This window comes from Dermochelys coriacea, chromosome 3 (genome assembly GCF_009764565.3).
Source record: "Dermochelys coriacea isolate rDerCor1 chromosome 3, rDerCor1.pri.v4, whole genome shotgun sequence".
Classification (NCBI taxonomy): domain Eukaryota; kingdom Metazoa; phylum Chordata; order Testudines; family Dermochelyidae; genus Dermochelys; species Dermochelys coriacea.
The window spans coordinates 189358177-189378438 of record NC_050070.1 but is presented as its reverse complement, the minus strand read 5'-3'; the positions used below and the strand labels follow the sequence as shown (position 1 = coordinate 189378438).

The 20262-nt window shown below is 38.5% G+C and overlaps 1 long non-coding RNA gene across 1 annotated transcript in view; it reads right to left on the bottom strand.

The window, feature by feature from the left end:
* The window catches only part of LOC119853567, a 569205-nt gene that overhangs the window by 116784 nt on the left and 432159 nt on the right, over nt 1-20262 (bottom strand). The window contains exon 3 of the long non-coding RNA XR_006280322.1: nt 17325-17352. This is a non-coding gene — a long non-coding RNA (uncharacterized LOC119853567). The remainder of the gene's footprint in view (nt 1-17324; nt 17353-20262) is intronic.

Here is a 20262-nt window from a genome sequence, read left to right as displayed (position 1 = left end):
TTACAGACAGCCCCCCAATCTGAAGCAAATACTCACCAGCAACCACACACCACACAACAGAACCACTATCACCTATCCTTGCAACAAAGCCCGTTGCCAATTGTGTCCACATATCTATTCAGGGGACACCATCATAGGGCCTAATCACATCAGCCACACTATCAGAGGCTCGTTCACCTGCGCATCTACCAATGTGATATATGCCATCATGTGCCAGCAATGCCCCTCTGCCATGTACATAGGTCAAACTGGACAGTCTCTACGTAAAAGAATAAATGGACACAAATCAGACGTCAAGAATTATAACATTCAAAAACCAGTTGGAGAACACTTCAATCTCTCCGGTCACTCAATTACAGACCTGAGGGTGGCTATCCTTCAACAAAAAAACTTCAAAAACAGACTCCAACGAGAGACTGCTGAATTGGAATTAATTTGCAAACTGGATACAATTAACTTAGGCTTGAATAGAGACTGGGAATGGATGAGTCATTACACAAAGTAAAACTATTTCCCCATGTTATTTCTCCCCCCCCCACGACACCCCCCACTGTTCCTCAGATGTTCTTGTTAACTGCTGGAAATAGCCTACCTTGCTTGTCACCATGAAAGGTTTTCCTCCTTTCCTCCCCTGCTGCTGGTGATGGCTCATCTTAAGTGATCAATCTCCTTACAGTTTTCAGAGTAGCAGCCGTGTTAGTCTATATTCGCAAAAAGAAAAGGAGTACTTGTGGCACCTTAGAGACTAACAAATTTATTAGAGCATAAGCTTTCGTGAGCTACAGCTCACTTCATCGGATGCATTTGGTGGAAAAAAATTTGGTGCATTTCCACCAAATGCATCCGATGAAGTGAGCTGTAGCTCACGAAAGCTTATGCTCTAATAAATTTGTTAGTCTCTAAGGTGCCACAAGTACTCCTTTTCTCCTTACAGTGTGTATGATAAAACCCATTCTTCCATGTTCTCTGTATGTGTATATAAATCTCCCCTCTGTATTTTCCACCAAATGCATCCGATGAAGTGAGCTGTAGCTCACGAAAGCTTATGCTCAAATAAATTTATTAGTCTCTAAGGTGTCACAAGTACTGCTTTTCTTTTTGCGAATACAGACTAACATGGCTGCTACTCTGAAACCCAAGATTATTTGGACTACTGGTAAATTTGAAGGCACTAGTAGTGCCTGAGTAAAGATAAATGGAGTAAAAACAAGGGTGATGTCATGGTAGGGGTCTACTACAGACCAGGAAGAAGAGGTGGATGAGGTTTTTTTTTTTAAACAATCAACAAAATCATCCAAAACTCAGGACTTGGTGGTGATGGGGGACTTCAACTACTCTGACATATGTTGGTAAAATAACACAACAGGACACAGATTATCCAACAAGTTTTTGGAATGTATTGGAGGAAATTTTTTTATTTCAGAAAGCGGAGGAAGTTACTAGGTGAAAGGATGTTCTAGATTTGATTTTGACAAATAGGGAGGAACTGGTTGAGAATTTGAAAGTGGAAGGGAGCTTGGGCAAATGTGATCATGAAATGGTAGAGTTCATGATTCTAAGGAATGGTAGGATGGAAAACAGCTCAATAAAGACGATGGATTTCAAGAAGGCAGACTTTAGTAAACTCAGGGAGTTGGAAGGTGTCATAAATAAAAAGGGAAGGGTAAACACCTTTAAATCCCTCCTGGCCAGAGAAAAAAATCTTTCACCTGTAAAGGCAACCTCGCTGGCACCTGACCAAAATGACCAATGAGGAGAAAAGATACTTTCAAAGCTGGAGGGGTGAGGAAACAAAGGGTTCTCTCTGTCTGTGTGTAGTTTTTTGGCTGGACCAGAGCAGGAATGCAGGTCAGAACTCCTGTAAAAAGTCAGTAAGCAATCTAGTTAGATATGCGTTAGATTCTGTTTTGTTTAAATGGCTGATAAAATAAGTTGTGCTGAATGGAATGTATATTCTTGTTTATGTGTCTTTTTGTAATGTAAGGTTTAGCCTAGAGGGATTCTCTTTGTTTTGAATCGGATTACCCTGTAAGTATTTACCATCGTGATTTTACAGAGGTGATTCTTTTTACTTTTTCTTCTATTAAAATTCTTCTTTTAAGAACCTGATTGTTTTTTCATTGTTCTTAAAATCCAAGGGTTTGGGTCTGTGTTCACCTATGCAAATTGGTGAGGATTTTTCTCAAGCCTTCCCCAGGAAAGGGGGGGTAGGGCTTGGGGGAATTTTGGGGGGAAAGACGTTTCCAAGTGGGCTTTTTCCCTGATATATTTGTTAGACGCTTGGTGGTGGCAGCAATAAAGTCCAGGGGCAAAAGGTAAAATAGTTTGTACATTGGGAAAGTTTTAACCTAAGCTGGTAAAAATAAGCTTGTGGGTTTTTCATGCAGGTCCCCACATCTGTACCCTGGAGTTCAGAGTGGGGAAGGAACCTTGACAGAAGGTAAGATCCCCTGGGAAGAAAGTCTAAGGGGGAAAAGAATTTAAGAGAGGGTGGCAATATTTCAAAGAGACATTCTTAAAGGCTCAAGAGCAAACTATCCCACTGATTAGGAAAGATAGGAAGTATGGCAAGAGACAATCCTGGCTTAACTAGGATATCTTCAATGATCTGAAACTCAAAAAAGAGTCCTACAAAAAAGTGAAAAGTAGGTCAAATTACAAAGGATGAATATAAACAAATAACACAAGTATGTAAGGACAAAATTAGAAAGGCCAAGGCACAAAATGAGATTAAACTAGCTAGAGCCATAAAGTATAACAAGAAAACATTCTACAAATAGGTGAAAAGCAAGAGGAGGACCAAGCACAGAGCAGGCCTGTTACTCAATTGGGGGCGGGGGGAAACAATAACTGGAAATGGCAGAAGTGCTATATGACTTTTTTGTTTCAATTTTAACTAAAAAGGTTAGTAGAAATCGGACTTCTAACATAGTGAATGCCCGTGAAAATGAGATAGGATCAGAGGCTAAAAGAGGGAAAGAATGCTTAAAAATTACTTAGACCAGTTACAGAGTAGCAGCCTTGTTAGTCTGTATCCGCAAAAAGTAAAGGAGGACTTGAGGCACCTGAAAGACTAACAAATTTATCTGAGCATAAGCTTTTGTAAGCTACAGCTCACTTCATCGGATGCATTCAATGGAAAATACAGTGGGGAGATTTCTATACACAGAGAACATGAAACAATGGGTGCTACCATACACACTGTAAGGAGACTGATCAGGTAATGTGAGCTATTAGCAGCAGGAGAGCGGGCGGGGGGGACCTTTTGTAGCGATAATCAAGGCAGGCCATTTCCAGCAGTTGACAAGAGTCTGAGGTGGTGGGGGGGCGGAAAATAAACATGGGGAAATAGTTTTACTTTGTGTAATGACCCATCCACGCCCAGTCTAACTTAATTGTATACAGTTTGCAAATTAATTCCAATTCAGCAATCTCTCGTTGGAGTCTGTTTTTGAAGTTTTTTTGTTGAAGAATTGCCACTTTTAGGTCTGTAATCGAGTGATCAAAGAGATTGAAGTGTTCTCCAACTGGTTTTTGAATGTTATAATTCTTGACATCTGATTTGTGTCCATTTATTCTTTTACATAGAGACTGTCCAGTGTGGCCAACGTACATGGCAGAGGGGCATTGCTGGCACATGATGGCATATATCACATTGGTAGATGTGCAGGTGAACGAGCCTCTGATAGTATGGCTGATGTAATTAGGCCCTATAATGCTGTCCCCTGAATAGATATGTGGACAGAGTTGGCAACGGGCTTTGTTGCAAGGATAGGTGATAGTGGTTCTGTTGTGTGGTGTGTGGTTGCTGGTGAGTATTTGCTTCAGATTGGGGGGCTGTCTGTAAGCAAGGACTGGCCTGTCTCCCAAGATCTATGAGAGTGATGGGTCGTCCTTCAGGATAGGTTGTAGATCCTTGATGATGCGTTGGAGAGGTTTTAGTTGGGGACTGAAGGTGATGGCTAGTGGCATTCTGTTATTTTCTTTGTTGGGCCTGTCCTGTAGTAGGTAACTTCTAGGTACTCTTCGGGCTCTGTCAATCTGTTTCTTCACTTCAGCAGCTGGGTATTGTAGTTGTAAGAATGCTTCAAAATTTCAAAAACAAACTCCAACAAGAGACTGCTGAATTGGAGTTAATTTGCAAACTGGATACAATTAACTTAGGCTTGAATAAAGACTGGGAGTGGATGGGTCATTACACAAACTAAAACTATTTCCCCATGTTTATTTCCCTTCCCTCCCCTCCCCTCCCCTCCCCCCTCCCCCCACTGTTCCTCAGATTCCTGTCAACTGCTGGAAATGGCCCACCTTGATTATCACTACAAAAGATTCCTCCCCCCCGCTCTCCTGCTGGTAATAGCTCACTTTACCTGATTACTCACCTTATAGTCTGTATGGTAACACCCAATGTTTCATGTTCTCTGTGTATATAAATCTCCCCACTGTATTTTCCACTGAATGCATCTGATGAAGTGAGCTGTAGCTCACAAAAGCTTATGCTCTAATAAATTTGTTAGTCTCTAAGGTGCCACAAGTCCTCCTTTTCTTAGACAAGTTATATGTCTTCATGAAATACATCCTAGAATACTCAAGGAGCTGGTTGAGGAGATATCTGAGCCATTAGCAATTATCTTCTAAAAGTCATGGAAGATGGGAGAGATTCCATAGGACTGGAAAAGGCAAATATAATGCCAATCTATAAAAAGGGAAATAAGGACAACCTGGGGAATTACAGACCAGTCAGCTTAACTTCAGTGCCTGGAAAGATAATGGAGCAAATAATTAAGCAATCAATTTGGAAACACCTAGAAGATAATAAGGTGATAAGTAATAATCAGCATGGATTTGTCAAGAACAAATCACGCCAAAGCAACCTGATAGCTTTCTTTCACACAGTAACAAGCCTTGTGGATAAGGGGGAAGCAGTAGATATGGTATATCTTGACTTTAGTAAGGCTTTTGATACTGTCTCATGTGATCTTCTCTTAAACAAACCAGAGAAATACAAGTTTCATGGAGCTATATAAAGTGGGTGCATAACTGGTTGAAAAACCATTCCTAGAGAGTAGTTATCAGTGGTTCACAGTCAAGCTGGGAGGGTTTATGAACTGGGGCACTGCAGGTTTGATCTGGTTCTGTTCAATATCTTAATCAATTATTTAGATAATGGCATAGAGATTACACTTACAAAGTTTGCGGACAATACTAAGATGGAAGTGGGTTGCAAATGCTTTGGAGGATAGGATTAAAATTCAAAATACTCTGGACAAACTGGAGAAACATTCTGAAGTTTACTTAGGATGAAATTCAATAAGGACAAAGGTAAAGTACTCCACTTAAGAAGGAACAATCAGTTTCACACATACAAAATGGAAAATGGGGTCCTAGGAAGGTGTACTGTGGAAAGGGCTCTGGGGTTCATAGTGTATCTCAAGCTAAATATGAGTCAACAGAGTAACACTGTTGCAAAAAAGCAAACATCATTCTGGGATGTATTAGCAAGAGTGTTGCAAGCAAGACACTAGAAGTAATTGTTCTAATCTACTTTGCGCTGATGAGGCCTCAGCTGAAGTATTGTGTCCAGTTCTGGGCACCACATTTCAGGAAAGATGTCGACAAATTAGAGAAAATCCAAAGAAGAGCAACAAAAAGTAATAAAGGTCAAGAAAACATGACCTTTGAGGGAATATTGGAAAAACTGGGTTTGTTTAGTCTGGAGAAGAGAAGACTGAGGGGGCACATGATAACAGTTTTCAAGTATATAAAAGGTTGTTACAAGGAGGAGGGAGAAAATTGTTCTCCTTAACCCCTGAGGATAGGACAAGAAGCAATAGGCATAAAACGCAGCAAGGGAGTTTTAAGTTGGACATTAGGAAAAACTTTCTAACTGTCAGGGTAGTTAAGCACTGGAATAAAGTGCCTAGGAATTATGTGGGATCTCCATCATTGGAGATTTTGAAGAAAAGGTTAGATAAACACCTGTCATGGATGGTCTATATAATACTTAGTCCTACCATGAGTGCAGGGGACTGGACTAAATGACCTCTCGAGCTCCCTTCTAGTCCTACAGTTCTATGATTCTAGCCTTCCTAAATGGTAAAGTAATGTACACTGAAAGGGCCATAACTTCTTGTCCAACTGGTTCTTCAGCTTTTGAAATGGTTAAAGGATGTTTAGACAGACAGCTGAATCCTTCCCTCTCGATTGCTTGAGGAGTAGAAGTTTAGGAGAGTCATCCTGTGTGAACAGAATGAGGCACAAGAAAGAAAGACAGGCAGGCACTAAGGGGAGAGAGGGAGATTCTGGGCATCCAACTTGGGAAAAGAGAGACCAGAAATGGGCTTGCACAAGGCGTCTCTGACCTTTAAAGGGGGGGATCAGTAAGAAAGGATTCAAGGAAAGCAGCTTTGAGAGTGAAAGTAATCTTTAGGGAATCTAGGTATTGCCAGCGGCAGCTAGGGAGCTGGATTAGTGCGTGGGTTAAGCCTCAATCCAGGATCTGCAGCAAGCACTAGTTCAGCCTTAATGACTTTAGAGTCCCAATATGGGAAGGACTTTTGTAATCACATAGTGTGATTTATTTTGAAAAGTGGTAGGGGAAGAGACCACCTGAGAGTGCTTCTGTGCAATCCTGTTGGAGAGTTCTTAGACTACAGTAATGGACAACTGCTCTTCTTTCCTAAGGTGTCTCAGCTGTAGGACACAACAGGGATCAATCTTGTCACCTTCCATGTTCAATGTATATTGTAAGTGACGCCGCCAGGCAATATGGGCTGTATCATCGTAAATTATTTTCCTTAGTCTTTGAGAAATTTCCTTGCTGTCCATATGCCAAACAGAGACAGGGACTTGGATTAGAACCATATGGCTTAAATTCAATCCACGCAAGTGGATAGTGATGCTTACTGTCGAAAGGAAACATCTGAGGAATTGGCGATATCTAAAACTCCTCCATTACCTGAGGGCACCAGTCTGCCCATTGTCAAAGTGTCCACAGTCTCAGACTCTCACACATGCTACCTCTCTGCTGCTGGCGTCTCAGATAGTAAAACTGGCCAACAGAAAAACATTTCTATCTTTGCCAAAGGGTTCCCCCCTTTCTATTCTAATGCATCCATCTCTGTGTTACTCTAAGTCTTAATGGTTGCAATGCTTTGAAACTGGAACTAAAGGAGGAGGTCAGGCCGATATTTCATTTTTTGTGAAAGGAGGCTACCCACCTTCTAAGTGAAACTCACCAACAAGAGCATATTTCACCTCTTCTCTGCATTGTCTTCCAGTAAACTGCCAGGTGAACAAGGCACCAAATAGCTGGTTGTTCTGCTATCTCAAGGACCACCTCTCCCTCTCTCTCTCTCTCTCTGACCCATCACACCACCAACTGTGTCTCAAAAGCAGGTCAGAGACAGCAGGCTTCAGCTACAGGTCTTCACCTCTGGAATTCACTTTGGCCAGAAATTCACCTAATCCTCAGCCTGCCAACATTTCTAACACATTGCCAGGACACACCTTTTTCCTCAAACTTTTCAATAACTACCAAACTTTTTTTTTTAATTTACAGGAAACAGGCTTCTTATGTCAGTTTGCACCTTACTGGCTAGCAGAAGCTACTGTACCTAAAAAAGATTCACCCCACCAAAAGAGGTCAGTCTGTGTGTGCACCACTAATCTCCCTGAGGTGACTCACCAAGCAGGGCAGCTCTATGTTGATTCTGGGTCCTCTGAAGTCCTATCAGCAGAAGCATCCCATGATATCTGCACTGAATCTGCACGTCTTTTTTATGCTACTTGGTCACATTCAGAAACAATCAAGAGATGCACCTCTTTACTTAGGCTAAATGAATTATCAGTACTGTTAACTATTTCTCCGCTGGTCATTTTAGAAGACAGATTCAGGTACTCTTGCGGCAATGTATGAATAGAGTACAACCACCAACATCCCCATCAAATCTGACTTCTGCGGTAGAGTCTATCTGGACTACATGTCTAAATACTAGTCTTTGGGGATGTGAAGATGGAACTTTTTAGACTGAGATGGGAATGTGCATTATTGTTCCTGATAAATTTAGGATTTCCTCTGGTGGCAAAACAGATCTATTTGGAACTTTGACTGATGCTAATAACTTCATAGATCAACCTATGGTTTAATTTATAGAACAGATGGAAGATACAGACTCTGCTGCATTAAATGCATTGGAATAACTGTTCTTCTGCAGATTGTTTGAGAAGTTAAATAGTGGCGTGAATGGTATTAGATGCTTTGGCTCTCAGATAAATAATTGTTTATATTATTATTCTGAATAATTGATAACGTATTCTTTTGGGAGAAAAAAGTAACAATAAAAGTAACATGCATTACTAAAAACAAAAAAGGAACGTATTTAATTGTGAGGTATTTGTTGCAAGGGAAGAAAAAATACCCAAGGCTGAGATGACTTAGACCCCAATTCAACAAAGCACTTAAACATGTGCTTAATCCATCTGTATTCAGCAAAGGATCTAAACACATGTTTAAGTGCTTTGCTGAATAGGGATAGTTTATTGAATTTGTGTCTTAACAGAGAATTGGAATGGAGTAGACCCACCCACTCAGAAACTATGTATGAGTACACACTAATTTAAAACATTTAAATTTAGTATTTCTACATTATTTAAGGTTATTATTATTTATTATTTGTATTACTGAAGTGCCTAGGATCCAAGTCATGGTCCAGGACCCTATTGTGTTATATGCAGGACAAGCACAGCACAAAAAGACAGTCATTTATGTTTATTATACATTAAATATACAACAGAATGGTGAATTTGCTGATATGTGAAGATTTCTCTTTGAGTCTGCATGAACGCTAAGGTTTTCTGAAGACTCTTCCTTATGGGAAGAACACAATAGACATTGATTTGATAATAATATCTTTCTCTCTATCCAGTATAGATCTATAATATTAGATCAGACCCAATGAAGAAAGGAACAATAATTCATGCAAAGTGGCATGGGGCTTCAGATGTTGAAAAATACTAGATATCTAATTTATTGCTCTGTTACATTTATGTTAAAAAATAACATGCATAATCCAATGTATTTGTCCCTTACATTAATATGTTATATTTTTGCTATTAAAAATAATTACAAAACAAACCCATGAAGTTTAGTGTATCATGTATCTAATAAAATGAAGATAAGAGTTAGATCATTGCACATTTTCAAGACTGTCATACCAGTAAGGGCTAAATTGTGCCTTTTCGTAAAGCCCAAAGCTAAGGCTACTGAGTAAGTTGCTCTGCCCCAGGAGGCATTGTGCCTCAGACACACCCCGCTGAAGCACAGTTTCTACCATACTCCCCTCTTGCCTTGATACGGCCCTTGTCCCCATGTCCAGCCAGATGCATTGGCCAGCACATAGGGACATCGAAGTGTTGGCTCCTTCCCTGCCTGACTATTTCGTTGAAATGGGGGGGAACACTGGGACAGTGCACTGTACTCCCCCCCCCTCACTTACCTGGACCCATGATTGGGTTAAGTTTGGCATAGCTGTGTGGAGGCAGAAGAGGTCTTACTCTCCCTTGCCACTGAATAGTTGTGTTAGTCTTCAGCACAAGCTATCTGTTTTTTCAATACTAAAAATAAAAACCCGGCTCCAAAAGTGCCCGCTTAAAAACATCTATCCCCTTAGGGCCAGATTCTCACAGTGGGAATTTCAGAAGCTCCGAGGTGCCTAACTCCCATTGACTTAACAAAGAGTTAGGTGTCTAGAGGCTTTTAAAATCCCACTAGGCTCCTACCTACATCTATAGGTGCTTAAATACCTTTAAAAATCTGGCACTTAGTGCCAAATACACTTTTTCATCACTCCAGCTTTGAGTTCTTCTTCAGTGCTAATTAACACAGCAAAATTACTGGTGCAAGCACTTTACAATTACTCCTTAATAAAAGTGTGGAAAAGGGCTAAGCTATTATTTCCCATTGCATGGACACTCCGGAAGCATGGATTGAGAATGGATTGGAGTGAATTCAAACAGCTGGTTTACCTTTCTCTTCCAGTACAATGTCCAGTAACCAGAGCCAGCCCTAGACCAAATACCATCCCAAGCAAGGAGCATCTTCGGTGCCCCCCCCTTTACTTTTTATTGCATTTGTAGCACATTGCACCATGTCCATGCATGATTTATCCCTGTCATATAAGATGATAAATTTGCACGCTAAGATCTGTAAATCTGTATTTATTTATGTAATATATAAACAAATAAAAAAGTTTCCTCTAAGCTTATAGAAACATTTTAAGAATAACTGAAATGTACTAACATTAAGAAATTGAACTGTGCACCAACATTGGGTGGACCAGTATTAAATTCTGTTACAGTATGTGACAACCTTAGAATGTTAACCCTAGTCCTTTAGTTCTAAAGGTTACTTTTCTAGCCTTTGCCCTCACAAATTGAACCATGCTTCAGAGAGATCCAAAGATTGTCCAATGGCATTTTCAAGCAATAAAATAGCAAGCAATGTCAGTTTCTCATTGGTCATCATTGACTGAAGATATATTTTAATGAGCCTGTGCTTTGAAAAGCTGCGCTCACCACTCCTGACTGTGTCTGGCAGTGTGAGCAAAATCCTCAAAATTATCCATACATTAGGAAAAGTGTCCTTCAGCTCTGCATCATGAATTATTGGAGAACTTGGAGTGTAGAGTGCTTCCTGTGTGGCAAAATGTGACGGATGTTGTCCAATTCAACATCCAAATATTTCCCATGTGTCAGTGTCTGGTGATGATCCATACAATAATTCAAGAGTGTTTTCCTGTCTGCCATCAGCTTACTAAGGTCATACAAAAAACTCGAGGACTTTCCTTGCTGCTTCATTTGTCCAAACCTTTCATTGAGTGAGCAAAAAATCCTCCCTCTTGAATTTTTCTTCCGAGCTTCCCATCACCTCATCTCTGCCCTTGTAACCAAACTGTCTCTTCTTCTGATGAATACAAGTTTCCTTGAAGATAGGCTCAACTCCTAAGTTTTCTGCCATTTCTCTGGCAGCAGTGATGGCACCTTCAAATCCATTGTCTTTGTAGGCCACAACGAAATCAAGGCAGCTTCTCATCAAAGTAGTAGTGGTCGCCATGTCCATCGACTGAATTTGTAATGCCTTGCTCACAACGTTTACTTGGAACAGGATATTTGCCAAAACACAATTGAGACCAGAAATTTGAAATCAGTGATCTGGTTTGCCAGGATTTTCACCTCATGTCAGATTCCAACCTCGGCTTTACTCGATTGAGCCAGTTCCACCAGGGCGTTGTCATTTGGTACCTCACTGGCCTTACACTGTCAACGCAGCTCTCTGAGCAAATGTCACTTAGTAGCTTCATCATCAGATTAGTAACATTGTCCATGAGGATTTTCCACCTGATAGTTGATGCTGAAAACAGGACGTATTTCCTTTGCAGTTCTCCAAAGAGAGATACGGAATCTGAAGAAGATGACGCCGCATCTTACAGAACCAGGCTGAGGGAATGGCAGCCACAAGGCATGAAGAAAACTCTTGGATTCAGCCTCAAGGATCCTTACCTGGATGCCACGGATTCTTCCCTTCATGTTCTCGCCCTTGTCTGTTTTCCCTTTTGTTGCTAACAACAAAAACAGCACCCCTAGCCCGGCACACCCCAAGCCTGGCATCCCAGGCGGTCACCTAGGTCGCCTGCCCCTAAATCCAGTTGTGCCACTAACCCACTCTAAAGGGGCATTGATATGAGTGAGATCTTAAGTAGCAGGAAGAGCTATGGAAACACTTTCCTAAAGATATGGGCATGTTCTTTCTGCTTTCCATCACTAGTAGATTATATAGAAGAGTCAGAGCAAAGGAAAAAGCAGAGCAAACTGCACCTCAGAAATGCTTCATATCTTCTCAGAAAACAGCTCTTTGCTGCCTTGTCCCAGTCCATCTCACTCACTTAGGCTATTGTTCTATTTGCAAGTAGGTAAATGCCCACGTAAACCCTGCTCTAGCCATGGAAATTGTTGCCAATCCCAATCCTAAAAGGAGGGGGAGAGCTCAGCATTTTAATGTGCTTCTGTCCTTGATCACACAGGTAAAGGTCTCTTTTTGGATTGGCAACAGAGTACAAAAGAAACCATTTCACAGCATGGCTTCAGACACAACATATATTCTGTGAACGGAATGGTGTAAATGGTGGTGGCTCTATTGTATATGAAATTCAATGGGCATTTCATTTTCAGTATAAACCTAAACTAGTTAAAGTCAGTCTGTACAAGCTCCCTTGGTATGAAACAGCACTTTGCATTACAATTACATTATATTGTTTTGACATATCTGAAGCAAAGGTTAAAATCATCTCTCAAATGGACATTGTTTCTATAATATTGCCCACTGCAAAGCTCCAGTATGAACAAGCTCAGAATGATGTGAAATATTTCTAATACAAATTTTATTTTTATGTGAAACTATTCAAATGCTGCTGTACAACATGAACTACCTGAACCAAATCAAATCCTCAGGTCAATTCCTTCTTCCGAGTGCTCCTTAGATAACAAAGTCTTGTTCTGCGAATCTGTTCAATATATTAAAGTTGATTCACTCGGACAGTGTGTAAGATATAATACATTAATCTGGGCCATTTCAATTTCTGAGGCTGGGACTATAAAACTGGTGTGCTGCATATCTAATTTTTTTTTGAATACCTGATTTATGCATCCCTCTGATGCAGAGTGTCGATGGTATGGTGGATGCGGCTGCTACATTAACAACGGGCTGCATCAGCACTCAAATCTTATCTTGTTAAATCAGACAAATGTAGCTCAATGAAAAGGAAGGAATAAATGCCTGGGATGGTTGAAAGGAGTGAATTTTAATCCTGTTTGTTAGGGGACTTTCATGGTCTGGGCTGTATGACTAAGAAAGGAATGTCTACCAAGCTTATGGGAATATGAATTATTATATATATTACATATATACTTGCATAGGCACATTCAGTGTGTATGTACATACACACAGTTTGTCTCTCTCTCTTTACACACATACACTAAATTTGCAAAGCAGTTACAGCCTGTCTGAGAAGTAAGTCAATATTTATAAAGTCTACATTAATTTATTTATATGTCTAGAATAATTAGAATAACTGGTTTTATACATAATATTATCTTCTTTCATTAAAAAAGTTACCACATGGGATAAATACCCAGCAATGGAATAACTTTTCCGTGTGTGTATGTGTATTTGTGTATGACTTATGGATAGACTGAATACTGTTGTAGTTCTAAAGACAACCAATATTAAATCTCAAGAAAAAAAATGATCCTATATTTGCACAATCCACAAGACCTTTAGTAGTAATCTTTATGCCAGACAAGGAAACGTTTTGTTGATGTACTTAGCTGACATGGCCTAGGCATATGCAATAAATGGAATGTATTGTAGGGATTCATTCTTGGGGAGGACAGTGCATTAATTTAAACTCAATTCTCTAATAAATTCTTGCCACTCAGCTTCATAAATCATAGGTCAATAAAAAACCTTTGTTTATTTACCAATAAAGATGTGTTTGGAAATGGTCAAGCAACACAGTACAATTGCAAAAAGATATGCCTATTAGAGCTCAAGCATCACAAAGTAGAACAATTGTATAAGGAGTCGAGTTGTAGCTGGAATTACTTAATTGACTCAAAGATGAACTTTCATGCTCAATGACACTTTGAAAACATATTATTTAAACAAAAGTCAATTTAGCTTTCATTGGCTGTTATCCTTTCCACAGTGGCTAATTATCAAAGAAAAGAATTTTATACACAGTAGATCTCATCCTCACAAACTCTTCCCTAGCATGTTAAACTACAGGGTCACGGTCCTCTGTTTGTAACATTATTAACTGTTGTTGTGAGAACAGTTGTAATGTAACAACCAAAGAATTGTGGTTGATTAGTATTAATGAGCAGGAGGACTGAGAAGAGACCTTTAATGCACAAGTACTGTAGATAATAACAATCATGTCTGGAAAAGACCTAGGAATGAATACTAGAAAGTATATGAAAATCTATTTGAATATTGTGTTTTCATTTCTCTTTAGACTGAACATGAAAGTTCAACTTTAAATTCATTACATATAAACATCTTAGAGTTCAAATCTCAAATTAACTTAACCCACCATAAAAAAACAAAAACAAACAAAACCAGTAAAAGTGGCAGGTTTAAGAGATAGAAGAGTGCACATGAGAGAGCTTATTATAGACCCATTCTGATCCAGTTTTCCAGAAATGGCTGGGATATGCAGTTCAAAATGTGCACAACCTATGGCGAAGCCATAATTCAAAAATGATACACAGTCCCACTTATACCAAATGTCAAAACACCTTTCCTGTAGAATGTACAATTAAGGAGTGTGTGAACAAATTGAAAACTGTTTTTCAGCTGAGAAAAAAAAGAGAAAGCCACATCCAAGGCAGAAGTTCAGCATCTATCTAAAGGATTAGGTTCATGGGACTTACTGATCTTGAAACTCACAATACAGTTCTAGTGCCATAGGCCTTAGTTCTCTAGACAGCGAAGTTCTCGTTCTCCACTAAGCAGGTGAATACCTCCCCTTTCAGAAAGAAAGACGCAGCCCTTTAGTAGGAGGGAGGGAAAGGAGCATTTATGTGACATTTAACTGTGACATTGCACTACACAGTGCTCAGCTTGCAGGGTTCCACTGATGGGATGCCTGAAGTATAGTTGGTGTCTACTATTCCCAGTGAATCTCACTCTGGGCTGAGTGCTCTGTTAAGGAACTGGGGTGGGAAGGCAAATAAAATGGACAAGGCTTGGGGAAAATACAGATAAAGTGAGAAAATCAAGTTAATTGTGCTAATTATCATAATGAAGTAGAGATTTTATGTTTGCAAGGAGGATTTTTTTTTTTTGGTTATGTGCATGATGTTGTGGATGCATTCAGGGCAAATGAATTGAGTTCCAGGCCTCACTAGATGCTTGAATTTCTGTCAAAGTGGTTCCATTACATATGTGTCCCTCAGGGCCAGACTGCATTAGCCGTCTCCCTTATTCCATACATGATGAACTAAGGAGTCAGCAGATTGTATTCCAAAAATGCCTTCATAACAGATATTGTTCAGTGTCCATAAGAACTTCAGCTCAATTTTAAGTGTTTTTTGTTTCTTTTTTTATGAAGGAGAAAAATAAAACATGAAATGTCTCTAAGGTCACAGAACATTGACCTCATTGGCTGGGCTAATTTGATTGTGCCAGAACAATAGCACTGTACTCCTCTGCCAGCGAAGTGCATGCTAATTATGTGATTTGCCCTTGATAAGACCTTGGTGGGTCATTCAGCAGTTGTGATCTGTCACTGACTTCTAATCATGTATTATCGTCTGGGTGAGTCAGAATGGTACCCTAAGCTTTCTGTCTTTACAGCAATGTGGCACTCTAATTACCTTATGCCAAGTGGATATGCAGAGACTGAATTAAGTGATCACTGTGATTGCCTTCAAAATCTTCTCTTTATCCTTTGTGTTGCTTCTCTGCAATTTACATTTTAAGATGCCGAGAAGCTTTTGGTGAGACTGAAAATGCCACTCTAAAAATAATGATGTTTTTTTAATTTAAACAGGATAATACTAAATTTAAGCCATCCCAATTCCTATCAGTATTTACATGGTACTATATAATAAACCTCAATAGGAATACTTTAGTAAACTTGTTGGAAATTATAACACGTCCTTTATCTTTTCAACTGCAAACAAAAGGGGAACAAAAAAGGGAAACCTTTTTCTGTCCAAAGTTTTAACTGTATTCATAATTCTTACTTAATAAGCAAAAATTAATTCCAAACCATTGTTCCACATTTTGATAAAGCTTGTCAAATGTAGTCTCTAATATAACCAGTGCTATAATTAAAACTTAAAGCTTGAAAAGCTTCATCACAAAATGTTCATTAACTATCATAAAGATGAACTGACCCTTTAAGTATTTTAAATTCAGTAGTAAATTTCTGACATATTGGTTAACTTCTTCTGTGGCAATTTGATGGGTCTGTATCATATTAACTATGATAATGCTGCTTATTTTACTCAATATTTTAAACATTTGTTATAGCTATGTTGCACTTCTCTGTTGTTGTCCCAAAAACTACAGAGCAATCTGTTATGGTAAACCAATTGTATCAACATCTGTATTTGCTCAGAGAATGATCTAATGTCTTTTGCAAAAATATATAGAGAGACATCTGCATGTTAACTAAACAAATTAATGATTTATAAAATTTGACAAAATACATTGGTCTGAATGATTCTTAAAAATATGAACTCTAAAGTGCTACTTGAAGGTTGTCATCAAACAGACAAAAAAAAATCACAATGCCAAATTTATTGTACCACTAACAGAAAAAAAGGATTTTCAAAGCTTTTCCTGTATTTTACATCAATATTGCAGCATAATTTTTTTATAGACACAAACTGAAAAAAATAGTCAATAAAAACCATAAAGGACAATGGATAAAAAATTGCAAGCCTTATTTTCCTTGAATCACATGATGTACAAGGAGCATTATTTGCTGAAAGCTTGGTTTGTTTGAGGGGAAAAAAAGAGAGAAAAAAAGAGAGCGAGCGAGAGAGAGAGAGAGAGAGAGAGACAGCCTAGAAATAAGATGCATTCCCTGGGTGGCAAAACAAAAGAGCCCAAGGAAAAAAAAAAGCTGCAGAAAGTTGACACAGTCAAGAATAATGGCTAAATCTATCAAGTTTGATCAGGTCTGCTATAATGAAGTGGAGCTTCATATTCCAAGCAGGGACAATGAAGACAGAAGTCAGGCTCTAGAAATGTGCTGCTCACTTTGTGCTTGGAATATGCAGCAGCCAGCAGGGAGCCACGAGATAATTACACAGTATTTGTGTGGTTCCAGGAAGCTTCCTGCGCAGGTTGAATGCCCGCGCTATATTAAAAGGCAGCACAGTGAAATGTTTTTAATGAATATTTTTATCAGAGAAAGAAAAGGCATTTGAATGATTTTTGTGTGTGCAGGGAACCAGACGTAGAACATCACTGTCAAAATACAGGTACCTTTATTTATGTTTATTCCATCATTTACAGTTTCAAGAGTCTAACGTCCTTTCAATAATACAAATCACAACACCAGCTAATGTTATTTAGGGCTAATTGCACATACAATCCCTTAACTAATGTTTGCAGTTAATATGTTTCAATGAAATCCTACATCAGACTGCGGCTTGAAACTACTTTTATTTTTTATTTCCAGTAGCATCTGAAATATTTAGACACATTTAATCAGAAAACTCAAAGAAGTAATACAGATGTTGATACTTACTATTCAGTAGCCCTTCACAGTGATAGATCTAAAACATAAGAATACATTATTTCACCACTCTGTAATTCTCACCTAACAGATGTGAATAATCCACTGAATTGAAAAACCCAGACATGATACTCATAAATGCCCTCTTTTAGCTTATTTTGCAGTGCAAGTAACGGAATTGATCAAAAACTAGACTTTACTGGAAAGTTAATTTGAAAAAAATTTTCTATCTGATTAAAATATTATTACCTACACATAAGCCAGTTCATGGTTTGTTTTTGTTTTTAAATTCAGATCAGTTCTGTTACCCTAGGACTGAGGCAACTTGGTATGTACTGCTCCATATTTTCAGGTAAGATTAAATAAGACCTTTCTTTAGCTTTTAGGGATGGCTAACATTCCCTTACAAGAAACACACCTATACACTTAGGCTGATTCTCCAAGGTATCTGGAATTTGCAAAGATTTTTCCAGCATTAAAGCTTTAATCATTTTTTAAACTAGTATTGTGGTAAGTATTCAAATTATGCCATACTCCAGTAGAGATAAGACCAGCAGTTGAGAAAAAAGGGCCAGCACTTTGCATGACATGAAAGTGGGCCTCTCCAGATCTGCCACCTGAATTCCATGCACCTTTCAGTTCAAAGGCAACCTTAAGGTTGACCGCACCTAAAGCGCGGAGAACATTGTCTGGCCTTGCCGAGGGAAGGCAGCTGTGCTTTGTGGCTGGGAGGGCGGGGGTGGGATGATGTCAGAAACTGCTGCAAAAGATGGTAATGATTTAAATAAACATGGATTTGCCTGCACTGTACACTTTATCTGCCGGGTAGTCCCAGACATCTATATAATAAAGTTGCTGCCTGATTAAAATCCATAACAAGTGTCTCCTCTCCTTCTTTCAGTATAGCCAGACAACTAGCCTACTTTTATCAACAGTAAACAAGAGTGAGATGTTTTTGTTTCTCTTTAGTGATAGTCTTAAACAGTGCATTTTTATAACCCATATCTCTTCTTCTCGCAAAGAATAATTGCCAGACAACTTTCAAACCAGGAATGTAGCTGAGGAGCTATATCTCCCAAACCTTGAGAGCTGATGGCTAACCCATCTGAAAGTAAATAGACTTCTTTAACAGAAGATATAAATAGTACTTTCAAACCATTATTAGCAGGGGCCTTCTTGCCCTCAAAAGACCATTTTTTCCTGAGGTTTTCATTGAAATGTTCCCCTTTGCAAGCAATTATACTAATGCTCACCAAAACAACAACAACAATCAATCAATCATTTAGGGAGGTATCTCTTTTGTAACCAGAAAATTATTCGTCTTCTTTGAAGAAACTCATGAGTCGACATAATGTCATCAACAAAAACAAAACAAAAACAACCCCAAAAGAAATGTGATTTCTCTTTTTAAAGACACTAGAAAACTGTAGATCAGAGTTGATAGAGACCTTGGAATTCCAAATATTTAATTCATGAAGAAATTTCAATTTCCTATTATTCCATAATATAATAAACATGGGGCCAAATTTACCCCTAGAGTAACTCCATTGAGTATCTAATGGAGTTACAGTCGGGTGAATTTAGCCTATTGTGTTCAAACCTATAATTTATATATTGTTTTTATTTAAATGAAACACTGAGCTGCGATACATTTCAGTCCACAAATACTGGTATAGACTCATTCCCTATCAACAGGTATTATTTTTAAAATTGCATAACAATGGAACTGCCTTGAATTATTTACTTCCAGTTCCATAGATATATGAGTTCTGATTCTGCCCCATTAGAAGTCAATGGGAGTTTTGTCAGACATCAGTAGGTACAGAATAAGGTCCCTACTGTGTTAGAGAACAGTGAAAATGAAGTAAGAGGGTTTTATATTTACCTCCTTTTTGTTTTGCATTTTTACTGTTGCAAAACAGAAAGGTGCATTTACAGAAATAATCAAAGGGATTGAGATAGAGATAGCTGTGTTATATTTTGTCAGCGACCTGAGTGAAACTTCTCTCCTATTGTCTATAGCAGCTCTTATTTAAACAGGAACTGTTGCATGACTAAATGAAGAGGTAAAGACTTGTCACATTTAGATCCCAAATAAATACTCTAACCTATATCCCAAATCACTGAGCAAACAAGATGTTAAAGAACCCCTTGTACTATAACTGATTAGAGGGCATTGGTAGTAGTTTTCATTTTATTTTTGGTCAATTCTTCACTTTTTGCAGTTCTGAATGTTAGAGCCAGCTCTTAAATGGAAAGGAGGAGCATAGTTGCAACTTTAGAGCTCAAGTTGTTTGAGGTTGCTTTTTGTGATTAAACTATTTTTATGTAACCAAGGCACCTAGAATCATGTTTACAACTCATTTGTGTTCAGTTCCACATGGCCCTCTCTACAAAATTAATTTATATATATTTAAAGAGAACTAACTAGATTATCTATTTAAAGAATTGTGCTTTCACATACCACATACATGATATGTGGAGCCTGGATTATGCATTTTTATCATTTTTATGGTTCTTTCAGATTATTAATAAAAACAAACACAGAGGGCCAAATTCTTCTTTAATTTATACTGGTAACTATCTGACATAACTACATTTAAATCAACAGAGTTGTATCAGGTTTACACCAGTGTGACTGAGAACTGAATTCACTAAAGTCTATGGAGTCTCTCTGGATTTACACAGAGTGTAAATGAGAGCAGAATTTGGCCTCTAAAATGAAAAAAAATCTCATTCCAACCACTATTAAAGATGTGATTTTTTTTAAAATAGTCATTCAACAATCTAGACATTTGTTTAATTATATATTTTGCATTAATACATTTAACAGTCATTTTGCCCATATTAACAAGTACATATCCCCATATATAAGTAATGTTTGGGAATACCACTATTGCTTTCTAGTCCCATTACATGAGATGAGCTTTGTATCAAAGAAAGAGGCTCA